The sequence below is a fragment of the Vulpes vulpes genome, chromosome 1 (assembly GCF_048418805.1).
Source record: "Vulpes vulpes isolate BD-2025 chromosome 1, VulVul3, whole genome shotgun sequence".
Lineage (NCBI taxonomy): Eukaryota > Metazoa > Chordata > Mammalia > Carnivora > Canidae > Vulpes > Vulpes vulpes.
In genome coordinates this window covers 155,811,658-155,834,114 of record NC_132780.1, presented here as the reverse complement: position 1 = coordinate 155,834,114, position 22,457 = coordinate 155,811,658, and the positions used below count along the sequence as shown (strand labels likewise).

The following is a 22,457-nucleotide window of genomic DNA, read 5'->3' as shown; positions in this document are numbered from 1 at the left end:
ACGATGTATAACAGGAAATGCATGTTTTCAAGAACATAACTTTTCCTATTCTGTGGAGTATGGATTGGAAGGAGTCCTAGAATGGAATTAGTGTGATGGGGTCCAAGACTTGAGGTTTCTATCTTGCTAAATGGGGGACAACAAAAGGGTTGACTATCACAGGACAGCAGAAATGGCCAAAAGTGGCTAGACAGAGATAGGAAATAGAACTGAGAAGACTTGAATCAAAATATGCCCATGGCTTCCAAAAATTTTTTGTTAATGTTCCAACAAGAATATAAGGCCATTATTGTAAGCCTATTTTACGCTATGATGCTGAATGGTGGAGGCACACTGACATACAGTTCCATAATTCACATGATCATTTGTATTAGCACTGTGTTTGTGAGGAAGACACTAGAAGCTTAAAAGAAATAAAGGTACTCAAAGTATGCTCGGAGAAAGGCTCTATTTCTGAAGATTTTAAAGAACAGAGTGGGAACTCCTAAAAATTATATATTTAATTTGTTTTAGAGAACAATCAAACTCCTGTTAGATAACTATAACTAAGAAAAGCTTGGGGTGCCTGGATGGTTAAGTGTCTAATTCTTGATTTTGGCTTAGGTCATAATCTCAGGATAGTGAGATTGAGCTCAACCCAGGTTCTATGCTGGGTATGGAGCCTGCTTAAGATTCTTTACCTCTGCCCATCTCTACCATCTAAAAAAATAAATAAAATAAAATAAAAATAAATGAATGCAAGCTAAAATTTATTGTGCCCTTATTGCTTTCCAAGCTGTGCTAAATACACATTTGCATTTTTTTTCTTGAAATTGTTAGAAAAATCAGACTGAGAGATTCTTTAAAGGAACCAATGCATAGTAGTAGTGATACTACTTGAGATATCTACATAGTGAAACATCTGCATAATGGCATATTCTTCAGATATTAAAAAAGTATCCTTTAATGACTTTAACATGGAGAAAATGCTTACTTTGTAATGTTAAATAAAAAGAAACAGAATGCACGTTATATAATTTGTATAATTACAACTATGTAAAAATAGAAGTTAAAAATAGAAAAAAGATAAGCCAAAATGTTAACCATGTTATAACTGACATTTAAGTGCTTTGCAGGTGTCACTGAGAGATGGGATGAACAATTTTTTTCTTCTTTTCTATATTTTCTAATTTCTTTCCCAAAATGCCACTCTTATAATGGGAAGAGAGATCAACTGAGTGCTTAAAGGAATTTAATTACACCCAATATTATTTTTTTAAAGATTTTTATTTATTTGAGAGTGGGGTGGGGGGAAGGGCAGAGGGAGAGGCAAACTCCCTGCTGAGCAGGGAGCTCAACAGAGGGGCTTTATCCCAGGACCTCCGGGGATCATGACCTGATCCAAAAACAGACACTTAACTGACTGAGCCACCCAGGTGCCCCTCATATCCAATGTTCTTAATGTTTTGAGAATTTCAGGGAATATTTTCTGAAAATGAGTGTCTAGAATGCTATTTACATGGAAGCAATTTGAAACATAGTTGTACAATGATTATTTCGAAGTAGAAGTGGCTTTGTCCAAGAAAAGGTTGTTCTGATAGGTCTGAAGCCTTATAATCTCTGCAGCAGAAATGGAGGCACCAGGTAATCCTGACTCCAGCTGTCAAAACATCACAAACATTCTTGTTTTGAGTACATGTTCCAGAGAATTAATCTCATTATAATTTGCTTTTAATGTAGATTTATTTTCCATCAGATGTGGGAATGTAATGCCCAACCAGTGAGAAGCTCTCCGGGAACTTGAAAAAAAAGAAAATATGATTGCCTTTGGAGAATTAAAATAAACACTGCCATAATGAAGGTGTTTATATCCATACTGTGGTTATAAACCAAAGGATTGCCTATAAATGTGTGACTAATATTTGGAAATATCTAAAATTTGAGTCAAGGTGACTCAAATATGATCTCAGGGAAGTAGTACTGGAATGTGTAAGCTGAAACGCAATCAATTTTTTTGTGTCTGTCCAGAGGAAGATTGTGAGAACAGAAGGAAGATGATGATTAGGTACATAGAAGAGTAAAGTCGAAAGATTTGAAGGTTGTCAGTGTTTATCTAGCTCTATCTAGGGAAGAAGTACCAAATCTGTACACCATGAACATGTTGCTTGTTATAGAGAGATCTATTATTTAGGATGGTATTAATATCAACTGACATTTATTGAATGCTTACTATGCACTGGATACTGCATTAAGCACTGTATTAATCCTTTTATAAATCCCTACACATTGATATTACGTCCATGATAAAAATTAGGACATGGAGCCTTGGAAAGTTTCACGTCACACAAATATTGCATGATGCAGTTGGGATTCAAATCCTAGTGGCTGGAATGCAAGTCTTTGCCGCTACCACTCTGCCAAGCTGTTCTCCTTGCCTTGAATACTCCTTTAAGGTTATTTCCTTCCTTCCTCCTCCTCCTCCCCCCCCCCTCCTCCTCCTTGTTTTTTTTTTTTTTTGTTTTTTTTTTTTTTTTGTTTATTTACCTATGATCTGGTTCTTTGCTCAACAAACTTTTATTTATTTATTTTTTTAGTAATCTCTTACATCCAAAGTGGGGCTCAAACTCACTACCTCAAGATCAAGAGTCAGGTGCTCTTCCAACTAAGCCAGCCAGGTGCCCCTCAACAAACTTTTGTTAATTTGGATTCTCACATATTCTAATCCTAGAAGGGATTATCCCATTGCAAAGGAATTTGCATTCTGGTTTGTATGTCATCTTTCTAAGAGTGTAGTATGAGTGAAACATAAAGTACGATTATATAGTAAGTTACTAAAAACCTCACCTCTCATGAATATTTCAAGAGAAATTGTCCTCTAGACCAGTGCTACTCAAGACGTAGTTCGTGAACTGGTGCCAAGTAAAGAAATGATAAGTATAGAAGTCGAGAGTAAGCATTTAAAAACTTTTATAGTTAGATGCTTGGTGTGGCTCAGCGGTTGGGCGTCTGCCTTTGGCTCAGGGCATGATCCTGGTCTGGGGATCAAGTCCTGCAAATCGGGCTCCCTGTGGGGAGCCTGCTTCTCCCTCTGCCTATGTCTCTGCTTCTCTCTGTGTCTCTCAGGAATAGATATATAAAATCTTAAAAAAAAACTTTTATAGTAATTTGATAGGGTAATTTTATGCCTATTGAATTTAATTTTAGAAATTAGATTTGTATTTTTACACACTTTAAAATGTTCTAACAGATGAAAACTATGGAAGTTAGTTATAAAAAGCAATACTAGGGATGCCTGGGTGGCGCAGCGGTTTGGCGCCTGCCTTTGGCCCAGGGCGCGATCCTGGAGACCCGGGATCGAATCCCACATCGGGCTCCCGGTGCATGGAGCCTGCTTCTCCCTCTCCCTGTGTCTCTGCCTCTCTCTCTCTGTATGTGTGACTATCACAAATAAATAAATAAAAAAAAAAAAAAAAAAAAAAAAAAAAAAAAAAAAGCAATACTATGAGTATTTTCCTTAGTCTTTCATGAATGATGCCACTCCATGATGTTTTACAATATTGTTTATTCTTAGTCTATCCATCCTGGGTTGCTTTCACCAGGAAGAAAGAAACCGTTTATACTCTTTCTCAGCTTCCTTCAGTAAGCTTTAAATAAGAATTATGGTTGTGGTTTTACAAATATATGAATGTATTTTTGTTACTACATCACTGTGCACCTGTAGGGACAATTTAGAGTCACTGCAGCACACTTCCACAGAGTTCAAAAGGAAATCGAAAAATTATTTACAAGAGATGACAGGAAAACTATGTCTACAACAAACTTATAGACCAATAATTACTTTTTTTTTTACTGCCATTTAAGCTTTTTTTTCCTTTTATTCAATATCCATTGTGCAAAGTAAATTCAATGTTTAATAAGTAATGGTGGAAATGGAACTCTGTTGAATAGCTTTATATACTATTACTTCCCCAAATAAGTCCATTTAAGTCCTTGCTGTTTACAAGAGTCATCATGATCCTTTTCATTACTTTGGAATGGCCTTAAAATTTTGTTACAAAGGAGTATTTATAGTTATAAGATTATTTTTCTTCATTAGTGTGTTATTTGTAAATATGAATTCATTTTGATGAAACTGTACTAGTTAATTCCCCACTAATAGACATTATGAATAGCAATGACTCATCTCCTGTGTTCTTTCATTTTAAAAATATTTTATTTATTTTCTTCTTTGAGAGAAAGAGAGGAGGGAGGGGCATCGAGAGAGAGAGAGAGAGAGAGAGAGAGGGAGAGAATCAAGTGGACTCTGCTGAGCATGGAGCCTGAGACGGGACTTTTATCTGACAATTCTGAGATATGACCTGAGCCAAAATCAAGAGTCAGTCACTTATCCACTGAGCCACCAGTTGACCTTCTGTGTTCTTTCTACTAAGAAAGGGATCAAAGTGAGCAAAATTATCTCCTGCACTGCCATAGAGTCTTAATGCCTTGGATATTTCCTGCCCAAAACTAATCATCCTACAATATTTATTCAGTACTTACTACATGCTGGCTTTGTGATGAACACTTGATGAGCATTATCTGACAACCTACTTGGCACATAAAGAAACTCATTTCTTATCTTTATTTCCTTCTTGAAACTCTCTTGTTTCACTGGCCTCTCTAGGGGCTCCAGAGATGGCTTCTTCCTCTACCTTCCTGCCCTACAAGTGTCGGTATTTTTAAGAATATTTATTTATTTCTTCTCTGGCATTCTCTTACACTTTACAGTCTCAGAGCGATTTAGAGAGGACTTCTTTGGTCTCATCTTCCAAAACATTCAATGATAATTAAAATGTGCTTCTAGTAATGACTTTTCTCTTGAGTCTTGGATATATATTTCAATGGGATATACTCCAAGTACTTCGTACTCAGTATGGTAGAGCTGAGTCAATAATCTCTTTCCTTCTGCCATGAGAGCTGTTCATCTTACTTTGTTTTAATACCAGTAAATTGCACCTCTGCCCCTTAGGTTTTAAAGCTAGAAACCTAGCAGTCATACTAGACTCCTACCTTTTCCTCCTTTCTGTCTGATTGGCTACGAGTTTCTACTGAGTCTACCTACTATATATCTTGGAAATTGTCCCCTTCCATTTTTTTACTAGTAGGTCGGTCGGTCGGCCCTCCCTCCCTCCCTCCCTCTTCCTCGCTATCTCCTTTAATTCCTTTAATAAGATTTACTAAATTGTATTGAAATAGTTTGATTGAATAACTTCTAGTCTTGTATCTACCTAATCCATCCTGTATTTTTGTCATTCTCCTATTTAAAATCCTCCAGTGGCCCTCCATTAAGTTTTGGAGAAAGTCTAAATTTTAGCAAGATATTTGCCTTATCAGCCCTACCTTCTGCTCCACTGTTACTCTTCTTGCCTTTGAAACCAATTGTGATTTCCAAAAGAATGTATATACCATGCTTTATTAAACCACCATGGTCTGTAATTCCTTTAACCTGGAAAATTCTCTTTGTACTTCCCTTAAAACCTGCATATTAATTCTTTTTAAAAAATCTTATTTGAGAAAGAAAGAGCGAAAACATGCATGAGCATGGGGAGGGGCAGAGGGAGAGGGACAAGCAGACTCCTCACTGAGTGGGGAGCCTGGCTTGGGGCTTCATCCCAGGACCTGAGATCATGACCTGAGCTGAAGTCAGATGCTTAACCAACTGAGCCACCCAAGTGCTCCTGGAAATCAATTCTTGTATGAAGTTTTCTTAACCTCCCCATCAACATAGATACTGCATCCCCTGTAGTTTCATAGTACCTTTTGCATACCTCAATTGTAGCATTTATTACATTATGGTAATCATTTTTGTAAGCTTCATCTGTCTCCCTCATATCCCATGAAGCTCTCCAAGGCAGAGGCCATGTCCTATTGATTTCCCTCTGCCTAACACAGTACTTGGCATATGGTAGGTATTTAATGAGCAACTAGTGTGTTTTGCGCTATTATTGTTTTGTGCCTGATTTAAGGATGTTTGGAGGACAGTGCTGATGTTTGGTAGGCACAAAAACACCGAGAAATAGGATCTGGCAGCAGACAATGAGATTAGAAGGTGAAATCAAGAAAGTGATGATGATAACAGGCTGACTTATCTTGGATAGTATCACCCAAGAGGACAGATTGTTTCCTATCTTTTTATTTTTATTTTTTCTGTATTTGAGAATTTCTCCAACAAGACTATAATTCGCTTTTACATTACTGTTTAGAATAATCTCACTTTTTATTCCTTGAAATGAATAACGAGGCAAAAGAACTGACAAATAGTATCAGTGACTCAGGAATAAATTATTGATTGAGTACAGATTCACCCAAAGTGATAGTGACATGCTGATCTCTTTGGCAGAGCCTTTGAACCGAGAATTCTAGACTTAACTTCCCCTCTAGTATCATCCTCCAATTCGTACACTATAAGGCAAACAGAATGTGTGCCCTGGAGAAATTATTTAACCTGGCAAGCCTAAAGCAAGTTTACTGTAATATTTCAAAATTGTTATATTGTATTAGTGATTAGGCTTTTAGATTAGCAAAAATGTGAAATGGACGACCGGACTAACTTTTTGGAATTTTATGGGAAATATTTCATTTGTCTCTATTTGTTGGTTGTACCAAAGAAATAATGATTAATATTAAAGTTTAATTGGGAAGAGTATGGCACATGTTAAGTTGGCTGTTGGGTAATGTTTATATACACTGAAATCGCTGATCAATCAGTGGTAGTGATGATCATTTAAGAAAAGATTTTGCAGTATTTTTATTTTTTATTTTTTAAAAATTAGAAACAAATCAGCTATTTATTTATTTATTTATTTATTTACTTACTTACTTACTTCTCTATGCTCAAAATGGGGCTGAAACTCGCAACTCTGATACCAAGAGTCACATGCTCTACTGACTTAGCCAGCCAGGTGCCCCCAGATTTCACAATATTTCTATTAGTTTTCCTCTAATTATGCCTTTTTTGAGTGGGAAAAATCCTGGCAGGTAACTATTGCACATATAGAGATTAGTTTACAATGGCAAATATCTTGGGAGTAGTTGCATCCTATTTAGAGTTTTATCCTGAAATCATGCACAAAATGTATAATATTATGGAAATCATTAAAAATGGCCCTTTGTGGTTCTTGGTTATTTTTTATTTTTGGACCCCTGGCTTCTACATAATAACCTTTCATTTTTAAGGGGCTTTTATCTTTTCAAAGCACTCTAACTACATGGCTCAGCCTCTCTCTCTGCTTGCCATGGTCATTGTAAGGGGGGAAATGGTGAAGTGTTTATAACTGCATGCTGTTTTGGAGGCACTGAGATTCCAAAGCTGTTAGAATGATGAAAGGCAGGAAATGCAGCAAGGGGTTGGAGAATGGAGTTTTTCCAAATATAAGAAGATGAAAGAAATTTAGAGCCATGTAAAGATAGAACTGGAAAGTCCTGGAAGATAATCCAATTATACCTCAGAGAACAGACCTCTAGAGCGGATAACTGACTCATCCAAGTGCTCACAAAAAGTGGCAGTCATCTCAGAGCCAAGGGGAAGTCCTCCTAACAGGAATGTACCTTACATTTCCATGCAATTTAGCTCCCCAAATAATTTCCTTTGTATTATCTGATCACATGTCTTACCTATTCTAGCAAGGCATTGGGAGGAGAATTGGCTATCCCATCTTACATAACTCCTTACAAAACTCACATAGTAAATGAGCCCGTCAAAACTGAAAACTGATCCCAGACTCATTAATCTTTCCATAATTCCAGAATCCACACATCCCTTAAATAATGCGAAATCTTCTCTGATCCCCTGGCTCCCAAACCTGTTATAGACACCTAGACTGATTTTGATTATTTATAAGATAGGGTTCGTGAATCTTAAAAGCTCTCTGGAGCTGCTGCTCTAAGATAGCTCACCATTGCTGGGCAGAAAGGAAGCCCACCTTTGGTAATACAAGGTAGGTATATTACTCAGAAAGACAAAGCCATACATTTCTAGTGCAGTGGGGTACACAAGTTTCTTTGTGGTTTCAAAAATTGTGATTGCAGTATCAGCCACAGCAGCAGTAGTAATAGCTCTGGTAACCCAGGTACCTTCCCTGTCACTTCTACAAATCTGCATCTAAAGAGACAGGAGAGGGGGGCACTGGCTGACAGTAATTTCAAGGATTTTTGCCTCCTTTTGGTCTAGATCTACTCTAAGGAGTGTGACGAGAAAACCCAATTCTTAAATGTTCTGATTTCCAGGGAACTCTTCCAAGGCCCTTGTCTGTATTCTGAAAACTCTGACTCAATCTTTAATGATGGAGATGGTTGCCATGGTGAGTCATACCTGTACCTCCACCTATCTTGACAGCCTCTAAAGTTCCTGTGGAGCCTTTTCTCTTTGCTGAGCCAACTAAGTTCTCCTTGGAAGAAGGGAGGATCAGTTTAGCACTATTTCTATTACTAGAAATAAACAGCAGTTGTTCTGAGAGTGAAGAGATTAAAAGAAATGGAGGTACAAGTTTTCTAGGAATACGTGGAATAATTGCTGCTTTGCTTGGCTCTGTTCTAATATCAACCACAAGTTAACGTCTTCAGCACATCTTCAGCAGAAACCACACCATTTGTTTCAGAATTGCCCACACTGCCCCTAGAAATGCTTTTCTCCTTATAGGATTCTGACAATAATTTCTGTTGGTATTTACTATGCATTGGTCTAAGAAATGGGTATGCAACCATGACAAAGATGCTCTCCTCCTCAAAAGTGACCCGTATGTAAACGACTATAATACCCTGCAATAAAAGGTATACTGGATATTTTCTGTTGTGTGCTATGGGAACCCGGCAGGGTGATGCCTAGTTTTGCCTGGGGGGTTGAAATGGGGAGTAGATATGAAGTCAAGATAGTATTCCTAAGGAGGGACTAGAGACTAGAAAAAAGAGTATAAGAATTTTTGGTCCCGCTGAGTGAAGTAAGTCAATCCGAGAAGGGCAAACATTATATGTTCTCATTCATTTGGGGGAATATAAATAATAGTGAAAGGGAATAGAAGGGAAGGGAGAAGAAATGTGTGGGAAATATCAGGAAGGGAGACAGAACATAAAGACTCCTAACTCTGGGAAATGAGCTAGGGGTTGTAGAAGGGGAGGAGGGCGGGGGGTGGGAGTGAATGGGTGACGGGCACTGGGGGTTATTCTGTATGTTGGTAAATTGAACACCAATAAAAAAATAAAAAAAAATAAACATATTTTGGGCTTTAAAAAAAAAAGAATTTTTGGTCCCAAATTTTAAACCACATACTCCCAGTATTATGGTAATTGGATAAAAAGGACATAAGTGGTTTTCATATATGTTGAGGTTTTCCAGAGGGATCAGAAACTTGACAAGAATAGAGAAAAATTCTACTGTAATGAAATGTACTTGGAAAAAAAAACCCTGCAAGACTGTATTGTAACTAAATACGTTTCTGGTGAGAATTGTAAAGTCTTTTTATTGCCTCTGCTGAGAGAAGTCTGCCATCTGGTAATCTGAATATTTGTGCTTCCAGTATTCTGCTTTAAAAAAAATTAGGGGCACCTGGCTGGCTCATCTGGTAGAGCATGCAACCGTTGATCTTGCGGTTCTTAAGTTCGAGCCCCATGTTGGGTGTAGAGATTACTTAGAAATAAAATCTTTAAAAAAAATGTAAATCACCGAATTACCAAAAGAAAAAAAAAAAGGAAAAAAAAGTATGGTCTATGGAAGTTTCTAGATTTATAACTGGAAATTTCCAGCTCTGCTTATTAGTTTCTTAAGGCCAAGGAATATGACATCACTAAATTTGATGCCCTACTATTATTCATTCTTATTTTTCTGCTTTAAACAACTGCAACCATTACCTTTTAAATATTTTGAGTTAGATAGGTTAGTTGTATCCCACTACAATTACATTCCCAAGCTGGACAATAGTTTTGCTTAGCTGCTCACACCATAATTTCTTCTTCCTTTCCCTTGTCCTACTACCCTTTGTGAATTTTAAATCATGCTTTACCTTTTCTTGCTCCTCTGTACAAAAACACTGAATTCTAATCTCCTCCTGATCTAATCAGAAGCAATGCAATCAATTATTCCCTAGTAAACTACACATTCTTTAGCTGTGATTCCTTAGTTGGGGCATTAAGATCTAAAATATGTGCTAAAGGCCAGAGAAGATTGACAAATCTAGCTACACTGTGGCACCAAAATAGCTGTACTACATGACAGGATTCCAAGCTGGCTGTCATTAACCTGTCTTAGCCAACAAGAACTCTATTTTTAGGTCACCCATGTAATTGGTTATTTATAAGGAGGAAGCACATTGACATTTGGTTTTCACTATGGAGCACAGAAACTAAAACTGTGTGTACAAAGCATTCAATTATCACAGTAGGTTCTACACAAACTTGAGTGACAATACCTTCTAAAATAAAGCTTTGAAATCATCAAGAGGTTGCATTCACTAAGTCATAGCTCACTAATATTGGGGAGTTATTTGATTAGACAAAATATGTAGTTTAAAGAAATAGTATACTTTGAGGAAAAAAAATGGTTTGAACTTAATCAGTATTCTAAGATACATCTTTTCCTTACTACTTTGAACTTTGCAATCTGATAAATTTGTATGCCACTATAGAATTCTATGCAATGATTTATATTACATTTCCCAAGAGTATTCACTGAAAAGAGACCTTGGTCATGAAGCAATGTTAAGGATAATGAAGCTTATATGACATAATCTTAGTTTTTTCTTTAATAATCCTAGTTTTGAAACAGAGTATTTGTATATACAGAAAAAAATTCTAGAAAGAAATATATCGAAATGCACGTAGTGACTATTTCTGAAGTTGAGTTGTATAAATTATGGACATTTTATACTTTTTCCTTATTTTTCCACTTACTTATAAGGCTTGTATTGCTTTCATATATAATGAGAACGCTATCAACAGTTTTTTAAAGGCCCAGGTAATTATGATTAAATATGTTCAATTAGATTCCCAATGCAAAATTATTTTCAGGTTATAAAAATTAATTGTGGTTCACCTTTCAATTGTCAGACTGATTTTTTAAATTTAAGAAAATACTAATTTTTTACATTTCCAGAGACCAGATATTACGTTATTACTTGGCACAGCTCATACTGGACCTGGTTTCTAAGTTTGATAATCCTTGAATAATCAAAATATAAATTTTGTGATCATAGTTTCCCCAATTATCTGGGATAGATCTGATGTCACATATTTATCCTATTGACTGATCTGATTATTTGGACTGTACAATATGATCACATGTGTAATTTGGCAACCAGATTACTTCCTTACAAACTGAAACTTTTTTTGATTAGAAAAATAATCATGTACACAATTCTAAAAATCAAACAATTCAGAGATATTTAGAAACAAATTCCCCCCCCCCCCACACAAACACTTGTATCCCATATTTACTCCTCAGAAAGAACCACTGTTAACAGTTTTTAAGGGCTGAGGAGCTCAGCTTTTGGACCAGTTGGTGTGGGTCCACTCACCTTCTCTCTAAGGTGTTCTCTTGGGGTCCGTTGGGTCATTTATCAGAAAATTCCACAGTTTGTGGCTATATTGTCAGCTCTCCAAGTGGATCACCCAAGCCTCTCTCTACTCCTTTTATACTCCTCAAGGAGTGGGCAAATCTTTCCTCCTCTGTTGATTACATTATCTGTAAATACTATTGAGATTACAGATCTCACACCTCTGTTGATAGCTCTCCAGGAAGTGGCACTGAGAGCCCTTTGTTTGGAATGTATTCTATAGATTCAAAAAGCAATCACTGTGGGTTGTCTGTTTGCTGTGTGGTTCCTACTTCCCAATTTAAAAGTTTTTTTTTTTTTTTTTTTAGGCCTTCACATCTTGTCAACCTTTGTCTCTAGTTGCTGGAGGGAAGAGGAGGGGGTGGTGGTCAAGGGATAGGCAATATGGGTAAAATGGAGTGGAAGATCCAGTTCCAGTTGTGGAATGAATAAGTCTGAGACTGAAAGATACAGCATAAGGAGTAAGGACAATGATAGTATAATAGTGTCGTATGACAACAAGTAGCTATACTTGCGGTGAGCATAGCAGAACATAGAAGTTGAATCATTATGTTGTATACCTGAAACTAATGCCACATTGTGTGTCAATTATACTTGATATCTATAAAAGGTCAGTTCTCAAAAGTTTTTGACAGAAAAATCAATGAAGGTCAGTTAGTACCACTTTAATTCAAAACTTTAAAAACTTATTCCTGGGAATATCTTTTTGAATGATTTTTCTTTCTTTAATCACTATCTCAATCCATTTTCCTTATGAGTCTTTTTCTAATTTAAAGATTTTATTTATTTATTTGAGAGCGAGAGCCCGAGCTCATATGAGTGGGGTGGGGGGGAGGGGCTGAGGGAGAAGCAGACTCCCAGCTGAGTGCAGAGCCACTTGCAGCCTGGGCTGGACACCCGGCTAGATGCTGGGCTGGACCTGAGAACACTGAGATCATGACCTGAGCCAAAGTCAGACGATTAACCTACTGACCCATCCAGGCACCCCAATGCTTATGAGTCTTAAAAAACTATTTGGATGGGGTGCCTGGATGGCTCAGTTGGATGGGCATCCAGCTCTTGATTTCTTTTTTTTTTAAGATTTTATTTATTCATGAGAGACTCAGAGAGAGAGAGGTAGAGAGAGAGAGAAGTAGAGTCAATAGGCAGAGGGAAAAGCAGGCTCCTCACAGGGAGTTCGATGTGGGACTCGATCCCCATACTCTAGGATCACAACCTGAGCCAAAGGTAGACACTCAACCTCTGAGCCACCAGGCGTCTCCCATCTAGCTCTTGATTTCAGTTCAGGTCATAATCTCCAGTCATGAGATTGACCCCCAGATGGGGCTCCATGCTCAAAAAATTTTAAAATTTGGATCACTTATTAAATAAATCATTATCAAGAATCAGATGCATGAATCTTGTGACAGCAGGGGAAACAGGGTTATATGGGACCATCTCCTGATTCAGGGAGCCTAGATAGATGTCATTCCTTACTCAAGAATACTTCTCAAAGACAAAAAACTCTAAATAAATACTGAACTATAGTCAGAAGCCTTGGTTATCTCAGTACTCTGAAAATACTTTCTGAATATTCTTTAATTAAGAAAATAAGTAAATATATTTTGTATAATTGAACAAGGATTTTCATTTCCAGAAAAGAGGAGTTATAAATGTGGAACATGGGAAGGCTGGGATATTGGATTGGATTTCAAGCACACCTAATGTCCAGATTTTGGTTTCTGAAAAGCATTCTCCTCTAAAAGGAAACATGTCTCCTTGGAGAAATGAATGGTTCCTGGGCTGAGTCTGGGAAAATACAAAATGAGTCTGGAACATCTTGAGCTAGAAATTTAACAAGTGCTCAAAGATGAAAGGAAATATATAAACAGGAGTCAGAAACCAGCTTGAAAGGGGCTCCTACTGGCCAGATCTGGGACAATTTGGTATTAAAATAAGGATAATAACAGATTATAATCTATTGAATAAAATAAGAATCCATGAGTCCATACTTAAATAAATATCTGAAGGAGTAGGGAAAGATTTCTTATTGCACAATGCAGTTAGTACATGTGGAAGAAACAGAAATCACCATTAGCAAATGACCATTTGGCAACTATCATAATAATAATTCAGGAAATAGTCATCAATGGATGCTAAAACTAGTGAGTGAATGTTTGATATGTAATTGGATATGTATATAGTTTCAAAGTATCCTACCAGAGATACTTATTAATTCCAAAGGAAAATATGGTTACCTTAGCAAGGGAAACCTGGTACTTGCCACCTTAACAAAATGAGCCAAATTAGTAGAATCAGTAATGGGAAAATCTGACATCAACTGCCTTTTGATGGAGTACACAGAGAAGAAAACAACATCACTTCATGGGTATTCTTGCCAAATATGCATAACCCAAATCTAATCATGAGAAAACATTAGACAAACCCAAACTGAGGCATATCCTAAAAACAACTGCAAGTACAGTAGTCCCCTCTTATCTGTGGGAGTATGGTCCGAGACCCACAGTTGATGCATGAAACTGCATATAGTGCTGAATCTTATGTACACTGTTTTTCCTATACATAATATATCTATGATATAATTTAATTTATAAATTTGGCACGGTAAGAAGTTAACAACAATAATAAAATAGAACAATTATAATAATATACTGTAATAAAAATTATGTGAAGGTGATCTCTCATAATATCTTATTGTGCTGTACTCACTCTTGGGATAATGTGAAGTGATAAAATGTCTATGTGATGAGATGAAATGAAGTGAATGACATAGGCATTGTGATGTGAGGTTAGGCTACTGCTGACCTTCTGACAGTACATCAGAAGGAGTATCATCTGCTTCTGGAATGCAGTTGATTGCCAGACACTGAAACCCCAGAAAGTGAAATTGTGGATAAGTGAGAACTACAGTATTCATCAAAGGTCCTGAATGAAGTACTGTCAAGATTAAAGCAAGCATGACATGACAAATGAATACAGTCTATAACCTAGGATTTTTGTTGTTGTTGTTGTAAACATTATTGGGACTGTTAGAAAAAATATGAATGTGTGTGAATTAGCTACTATTATTGTGTCAGTGCTAATTTCCTGATTTTGATAATTGTCTGCAATGATGTAAGAAAATATTCTGTTTCTCATTTTCAGGACTCTGGGGTTTAGGGCAATAAGGGATGGAGGCCATCATGTCTGCAGCTTACTTTCAGTTTAGAGAATAAAATAATATTCATACATATGAAATTTGATAGAAATCTCATTTTGTGTCTTTAAAAAAACCAAAACTAGGTTTTAAGATTTATCTGTGTTTCTATGTGTACATGTAGTCTTCTGTTTCTTCTAATTGCAGGATGGTAGTTCAAGGAGTAATTGCTTCTACACATTTTATTTATCTACACCCCCTCCCGCCTCCCCAATCATGGACACTAGATTGTCTCTGACTTTTATCACAATCTTCAAACAAGTCTCTTTTCTTAGGAAATGATAGGACCTCAATTGCAGGGGGCACAGCGTATACCAGTACTGATTTGACCAAGAAACTAGATTGTTTTTTCGAAGTCTGCACCCATAGGCATAGAACTCCTGTCTCCCTCTGCGCCTCAAACCCTCCAACACTTGGCATTACGCAGCTTCCTAATTCTTGCCCATTAAATGGATGTAAAGTGGGATGCCTGGGTGACTCAGTGGTTGAGCATCTGCCTTTGACTCAGGTTGTGATCCCGGGGTCCTGGGATTGAGTCCCGCATCAGGCTCCCTACAGGGAGCCTGCTTCTCCCTCTGCCTGTGTCTCCACCTCTCTCTATATGTCTCTCATGTATAAATAAAATCTTTTAAAAAATGGATGTAAAGTATTATTTCATAGTTCTTGAAAATCCTGTGTTCCTCTGACTTTAGTAAGTTTCAACATGACTTAATAATATATTTACTTATCATCAACTGGTAATCATCATCTTTTGAGTTTCTTCTGAAAAAAGCCTATTTATATTCTTCATCTTTAAAACAAACCTTTCCTGTTCCTTGTTGATTTGCAGTTCTTTGAAGACCATAAAGAATCATGAATAAACATAAAGGATAATGATTACCCCTACATAAGTTGGAAGAGGGAAGAATCCAGGAAAGATACATAGGGGAACTCAACTGTAATGTTTAATTTCTTAGATTAGGTAGTAGGTCAAGTATATGTATTGACTTATTCTTTATCTCTTTGTAAATCTTATGTGTTATATAATTTTAAACAAATTGAAAATGCTAGAATTTAATCAGTATTCTAAATCAGTGCTTCTCAAAGTGTGTTCTCAGAGCAGTAGCACAGCATCACAAGAGAAGTTAAAAATGCAAAATATACCTGCACTCCTGAACTCTGAACTCAGAAACTCTGGAGGCAAGGCCCAGCAATCTATTTTTTCAAGGTTCCCAGATGATTCTGGGGCACTTAAAGTTTTTGAACTATTGTAGGGAAAACCTAAGGCACATTTTGATGCTATCTTAAAAATAAGAAATTATAGTCTTGAGACCCCCAACTGTTCTTTTTCTATTTTTATTTTTTGAATGCCATTTCTTGGTATCTTCAGTATTTTATATGCCTGGACCATATTTCAAAAAAAATCAAGTTATGTATTGCTTATTTAATGCCACAGCTTAAATACTGGGACATGTAACTTCATCACTAAGTGTCTTCAACTGAAAGTTAAACCAATTAGGGGCACCTGGGTGGCTTAGTTGATTAAGCGTCTGCCTTCAGCTCAGGTCATGATCTAAGGATCCTGGGATCAAGCCCCATGTTGAGTTCCCTAAGCAGGGGGTCTGCTTCTCCCTCTCCTTTTGCCCCTCTTCTTGATTGTATCCTCTCTCTCAAAGAAATAAATAAAATTTAAAAAAAAGAAAAAAATAAACCAATCGAATTTCTAATTTATTTAACTCAGAATATTCAACACTCACCTTTTATAATTTAATCAATAAATTATTGTCTCAGCTTTTGTATGTCTATTCTTTTTTATGAAAAATGGAGATCCTTCTAGCAATGTTTGCTAAACTTTCAGGATAATTTCTGGAAATCTTGGTGCTAGAGAAACTAGTAGAACAGGCCTGGGAGTTTCTATTTCTTTCCCATGACTCCCGCTTCCAACTGGAAACCCAGGAAACACCATCTCTCTCTGTCTTTTTAAAAAAGATTTTATTTATTTATTCATGAGAGACAGAGAGAGAGAGAGAGAGAGGTAGAGACACAGGCAGAGGGAGAAGCAGGCTCCATGCAGGGAGCCCAACGCAGGACTTGATCCTGGGTCTCCAGGATCAGGCCCTGGGCTGAAGGCGGCACCAAACTGCTGAGCCACCTGGGCTGCCCTCTCTCTGTCTTTTTAAAGATTTTATCCATTTGTTTGAGAGAGAGAGAGCGAGCATAGTAGGGGTGCAGGGGGGAGGGCAGAGGGATAGGGAGAAGCAAATTACCTGCTGAGAGGGGAGCCCGACATGGGGCTCAATCCCAGGACTCTGGGATCATGACCTGAACTGAATGAAGGCAGATACTTAACTGACTGAGCCACCCAGGCGCCTGGTAAACAGCATCTCTTGAAAAACCCATCATTTCTTTAGTAAACATCCCAGCTCCTATTCTGAGGAACCTTCCTTGGGAATGATTGGGCACAGTCCCGCTGAGATAGTTCCTGGAATTTATATGTACATTTAATGTCAGGAAATTTTTAAAAGTTTCCCCACTATTCGCAAGATAACTTCAGAGATAATTTATCTTTGTATCTGACTAATCTCCATTTGGCTGTACAAGGTTAGCCTCAGGTAAACTGATTGACGCTGATGAGATTTGTCTGTGGCACCATATCCGCTTTTTATTCTTTTAATTCCCTGTCTGGGCCTGCTTGTACTCCTATAGGAGGACTCTCCTATCTTCCCCTCCACTAGGGCTGTGGCCCTTTCTCCAGATTCTTGGCTGTTGAGGTGTCCTCACTGCACCTCATGGGTCAGGATGGTCCTCTTCTCTTCTTTTCATCAAATGAAGCTGTAGTGTCCTTATTGCCTTGGGGTTAGGAGCTACTGATGAAGATGTTCATGGATTTCAATAGAATGAATCAATCCTGACTATGCTCAGCCTGTGGTTTTCAAATTTAAGAACATCTGTCATTGGAAAAGAAGTAAACGGGTTCAAGATTCAGCTATTTCTGTTGAAGGAGGGTTTTGGAGCTCAGCCAGTTGGCTTCTTTCTCTAGGGTTGAAGAAGGGCTAAGGCAGATTCTCTGCCCAACAATCAGAAGCACCTGGGGACTGTTGAAAACTATATTGGTGCCAAGGCCCCATCCCTAAAGATTCTGATATAATCGGTCTGAGATGGGGCCTGGGTAATGTTTTAAAAGCTCTCAGGTGTTACTAATATGGTTCTCCACCTTTATCATGCATAGAATCACCTCCAGAGCTTTGTTAAAACTTGATTACTGGTGTGCTTGCTTCGGCAGCACATATACTAAAAAACTTGATTACTGGGCTCCACCCTTTAGTTGCTGGTTCAGTAGGTCAGGGACGGGGCCTGATAATTTACTATTCTAACAAGTTTCCAGGGGATGCTGATTTGGCTGGTCCTGGGACCACATTCTGAGAACCACTGCTCTAGTGAGTGAAAAGTTGAAAATCATTGTTAGGTGACTTCTGGCCTGACCATGAAATACTGTCCCTCTCCCTTTAAACAAATACTTTTTATTTTTAAATTATTTTTATTATTTTTATTTTTTAAATAATAAATTTATTTCTTATTGGTGTTCAATTTGCCAACATGCAGGACAGCAACCAGTGCTCATCCCGTCAAGTGCCCCCCTCAGTGCCCGTCACCCATTCACCCCACCCCCCTCCCCTTCCACCACCCCTAGTTCATTTCCCAGAGTTAGGAGTCTTCATGTTCTGTCTCCCTTTCTGACATTTCCGGCCCATTTCTTCTCCCTTCCCTTCTATTCCCTTTCACTATTATTTATATTCCCCAAATGAATGAGACCATATAATGTTTGTCCTTCTCCGATTGACTTATTTTACTCAGCATAATACCCTCCAGTTCCATCCACATCGAAGCAAATGGTGGGTATTTGTCGTTTCTAATTGCTGAGTAATACTCCATTGTATACATAAACCACATCTTCTTTATCCATTCATCTTTCGATGGACACCGAGACTCCTTCCACAGTTTGGCTATTGTGGACATTGCTGCTAGAAACATCGGGGTGCAGGTGTCCCGACGTTTCATTGCATCTGAGTCTTTGGGGTAAATCCCCAACAGTGCAATTGCTGGGTCGTAGGGCAGGTCTATTTTTAACTCTTTGAGGAACCTCCACACAGTTTTCCAGAGTGGCTGCACCAGTTCACATTCCCACCAACAGTGCAAGAGGGTTCCCCTTTCTCCACATCCTCTCCAACATTTGTGGTTTCCTGCCTTGTTAATTTTCCCCATTCTCACTGGTGTGAGGTGGGATCTCATTGTGGTTTTGATTTATATTTGCCTGATGACAAGTGATGCAGAGCATTTTCTCATGTGCTTGTTGGCCATGTCTATGTCTTCCTCTGTGAGATTTCTGTTCATGTCTTTTGCCCATTTCATGATTGGATTGTTTGTTTCTTTGGTGTTGAGTTTAATAAGTTCTTTATAGATCTTGGAAAAATACTTTTTAAACTTTAGAATGATTATAAACACTATTCTTCATACTTCCTTCCATTTTATAATCATCAGTCCATGAAAGCTCCTCTCATTTTAGTTTTTAAACTTCTTACCTTAATTTAAAATTCTTACTCCCGTTCCTTCCTCCTTCACCAAAGGCACTCCCTCTAACTTATTGATATATGACCTTTTGTAATAATGCAGAAATACAATCATTAAAAATGCTATTTGAGGGACGCCTGAGTGGCTCAGCAGTTGAGAGCCTGCCTTTGGCTCAGGGCGTGATCCCGGAGACCCGGGATCAAGTCCCACATCAGGCTCCCTGTATGGAGCCTGCTTCTCCCTTTGCCTGTGTCTCTTCCCACCCTCCCCCCCCCCAGTCTCTCATGAATAAATAAATAAATAAATCTTTAAAAAATGCCATTTGAAGTAGTAACAGTAATCCTGAGAGTTACAGTCACAGAGTTTGCTCAAAGGAGAATTTAAAATCTGGAATGCTTTGGCGGGGAACTTCAAGTTACAGAAGAGCACTATAATAGCTAAGACTGTTAAAAACTGTACACCCAAACTTTAAATTTATTATTATTTTTAAAAGGCATATAAATAATATAATAAAAACTACAGTTGCTTTTTCTTGATGCTTATTTTTTAGAGAGTAGAAAATTTCTTTAGAACATTTATTATTCTTGAGGATAAAACACAGTAACCATATATGCTACAATGGGGAACACTGTAAATCATTTATAGCTTAAAACTGGATAAAATGATGTTAATAAAATATAAACAGTGATCTGTTTCCTGTGGGGTTCCCGAGTTCAGATATTTTCTAATTCCACTGTTTTAAACCAAAATTTTTTATGTATTTCACTCTTTCAGCAAAGTTAATGAGACATCCTTAAGCTCTTGTGACTGGCTTTCAAATACCAGCAAAGCAGAGTAATAAAATGACTTATGAAAAAAATAAACATATATTGATTTTTAACTCTGCCATAATGTTTTGGGGGCTGTCAGCTGTCTGATCCTTTGATATGTGTGGGGCACAGTCCTTGTGACTGACTCATCAAAGCTACTCTAAGTGTGTTTGTGATGTTGCTCTAGGTATCAGGCTTATTTTTATAAATATTTCTATATTTATTTATATTAACATCTAATTTACCTCAGGACATTAATCTTGGAGAAATCATAATGACAGATATAATTGACAAATGCCACCAAATTGAATTATGGAATAAACAAAATTTATTTACTATTTAGTTAAGGAAGAAAATGTATATTATCATTGTGTTTTTAATCCTTTCAAATTCTCCTTTGCCCACAGACACCATGCCCTATTTATCTTATTGTATCTAGTACTTGGTACAGTGTTATATATAAATGTTTTGAACAGACCCCAATTTTAGGCCCCTTTGACACTACTCTGACATTCCTTTCACTCAGGGGAGAAATCTAACATGTGCAAAATCTCTGTAGTCAAATACCCTTAGGAAATCATTTTCTCCTGAATTAAAGTAAACCTTGATCCATGAGATATTGCATGGTACCAGACGTAGTGGGAAAATATATTATTTTCTGTTTCCTTCCAATTACACTGTTGTTAAACCACCTCCAAAGTGAAGCATTTAAAAAACATAATTGCTATACTTACTGATGTGTATTCAATTTGTGATGAATAGTGGTTTCTGCATTTAAAAAATGTTTGTTCAAGAAATTGGTACATTTGTTTGTGTAGTTTAAAAAAATCGTAAGTGTACTTCCTCACACATTTCTCAACACAATTGCTCATCAGTCTATTTATATGACTCCTTTTCCAGCTTTGCAAGGTCATTTAGAATTCTAATCCTGTCCTCCAAAGTAATAACCACTTAGTCCAATTTGCTATTATCTGTAAATTTAATCATCATGTGCTCTAGTCCATCAACCACACAAGTGATGAAAATGTTAAATAGCTTTGAATCCAAGATGAAACAGGCACACTAAAAGTTGGGTAGGCACTATTCCTTCCACAACATCAGTGTGAATCTCCAACCAAACTCATTTTCAAATAGTATCATGTCCTTTATTTTTTCATGTAATTAACGTGTATAACATAAAATCAAGATGTTCATAATGCCAACATATATTCATTTTATTGTTTCTTTTTAATCTATCAAGTATTTTAAAGCAGAAAATAAATGTCTATACATTTTTTTGCCCCTGTCGGGTCACTAGTTCTTCAAAATCAAGGCCTGGTGATAGATTTCTATGTCTGTCTCCTCCTCTCTCATGCCATTGAACGTGGGATCACATCAGGAATGTGACACATTAACTACTTATTAACTAGTTAACTAAGAAGCATCTATAAGTTAATCATTACAACAAAAAAAAATGTATTGGGCACTATTTTTTTCCTAGATGATATTTTTGGTCACTTCTCAAATTGATTAAAAAAATTGATAATAAAAAAAATTGTATTGTTATTGGACCTGGATACTGATTTAACATGGCCATGTTAACTCACATTGATTAGGACTGACTTTTGATTCACTCTTCAATCTCCCCTGCATCACACTTGCCCTTCAGGTGGGTGACATGCAGTGGTCTAGGGCATTTTTGAGATCCAACCAAGGGTATGGTGAATATAGAATATTTTTGTTTGGGTTTAACAGGACATATTTACCTGGTTTGGAATTCTCCCCTGTGCAGTTAGCTGCCTTGGTATAAAAATGGCTTCCAGAAATCACCCATTATGTTGTACCAACAAAGGCATAGGATGTATATATGGAACCATGAGTAGGTCCTGTAGTGCCTGGTGCTGGCAGTATGTGGGTAGTGGAGGAGATTTAAAATTTGGGAGGTATGCATCTGGAATCTAGACTGTGAAAGATTCTTCCAAATTTTAAAGCCATATATGAAAAAAAGAATTTGAAAGAAGCCTACCTAAATTTGATAACATTCCTGAAAATGTATGTAACATCACTGATAACTAATTGTAATGCTAAAAGAAAATTATTGAAATTATCAATATGAAAAGAATTTCAAATTCTATATGCCAGGGGCAAGATTGAATTTCATTTCTATTTTTTCTTTATGAACTATTTCACAATTGTCATAGAAAGAGGCAAAGAGTATGTGGCCAAAAAACTGTAGAAAAGGTGTAATGGAAATGTGTCAGGAAGTTAATGAAAAAATTATGTTTTCTAGATTTTGTGATGTCCATGGCACCTTGCATTTTAAAAAACTTACACTTTGGATTCCAAAAAATGTTCATTTTCATA

The 22,457-nt window shown here is 37.1% G+C and overlaps 1 long non-coding RNA gene across 2 annotated transcripts in view; it reads left to right on the top strand.

Moving 5' to 3' along the window:
* The window catches only part of LOC112914096 (uncharacterized), a 51,253-nt gene that overhangs the window by 5,844 nt on the left and 22,952 nt on the right, over positions 1–22,457 (top strand). The gene's annotated exons all lie outside the window — the stretch shown is intronic.